The following is a 1,194-nucleotide window of genomic DNA, read 5'->3' on the forward strand; positions in this document are numbered from 1 at the left end:
GTTCTTCTGTAACATACACAAATTTCTGCTCTGTATCATTACTCCATGACACACAAGTGTGCGCGCACACACACACTTCTATTCCATATCATTATTATGTAACAGAGACACACCCCTGTGCTCCTTATCATTATTGTGTAAAACAGACACGCACTTCAGCTCTGTACGATTATTCTGTAACACATGCGCACATCTGCTCTGTGTCATTATTCTGTAATGAACATGAGCACGTGAGCAGACACACACACACACACACTTTGGCTATATAACTATTTGCCAACACAGACACACGTCTGCTCTGTCTCATTAGTCTGTAACACAGACACATATCTGTTCTGTATCATTTTTCTGCAAGACACAGACACACACATCTGCTCCCTATAATTTTGTAACACACACACACACACACGCACATCTGTTCCGCATCATTATTCTCTAAAACACACAAACTTCTGCTCTGCATCATTGTGTAACACACACACTTCTGCTCCATATTATTTTCTGTAACACAAACACGTGTAAACACACACACACTTCTGCTCTGTATCCTGCTATAACACAAACATGCACAAACCCTGCTGCTCTATATCATTATTCTGCATCACACACATACACACACACACTTCTGTTCTGTATCATTACTGTGTAAGACACACACGCACAGACACACACACTTCTGCTGTTATTATTCTGTAACACACACACACACACTTGTCCACATCATTATTTCATCATGCACACAGACACACACTTCTGCTATGTATCATGATTCTGCAAGACACAAACACGCAAACACACTCCTGTTCCATATTATTACTGTCCAACACACACACACTTGCACACACACACTTCTGCTCTGTATCATTATGTAACACACAGAGACACACACCTGTGCTCCTTATCATTATTGTGTAACACACACACACACGTCTGCTCTGTGTCATTATTGTGCCACACCACACAGCACCCCCAGGTCTCTCCGCCCTGGGCACACGGGGCCGAGCGGGGCGCCCACGACCTGGCAGCAGAGCGGCAGCAGATTTGCCAGCACACCCGGGGCTCCTGCCCTGCACGTTGTCCCTGCTCAGCGCGACTCAAGGGCAGGAGCTAAGCCCAGCCCAGGCCCGACCCCCAGAGCGCTGCCGGCCCCTCCAGGGCTGCCCCGCTCCACCCCAGGGAGAGCCCACGCTAGGC

The 1,194-nt window shown here is 47.5% G+C and overlaps 1 long non-coding RNA gene across 1 annotated transcript; it reads right to left on the reverse strand.

Moving 5' to 3' along the window:
- Positions 1 to 23: 23 nt before the first annotated feature.
- LOC109310279 lies at positions 24 to 611 on the reverse strand. The gene is made up of 3 exons (XR_002101178.1): positions 575 to 611; positions 515 to 536; positions 24 to 41 (listed from the first exon to the last, which is right to left on the reverse strand). It is a non-coding gene; the product is annotated as an uncharacterized LOC109310279 (long non-coding RNA).
- Between the last annotated feature and the right edge of the window lie 583 nt (positions 612 to 1,194).

Source organism: Crocodylus porosus, unplaced genomic scaffold (genome assembly GCF_001723895.1).
Source record: "Crocodylus porosus isolate Cpor-Errol unplaced genomic scaffold, CroPor_comp1, whole genome shotgun sequence".
In the NCBI taxonomy this organism is placed as follows: Eukaryota; Metazoa; Chordata; order Crocodylia; family Crocodylidae; genus Crocodylus; species Crocodylus porosus.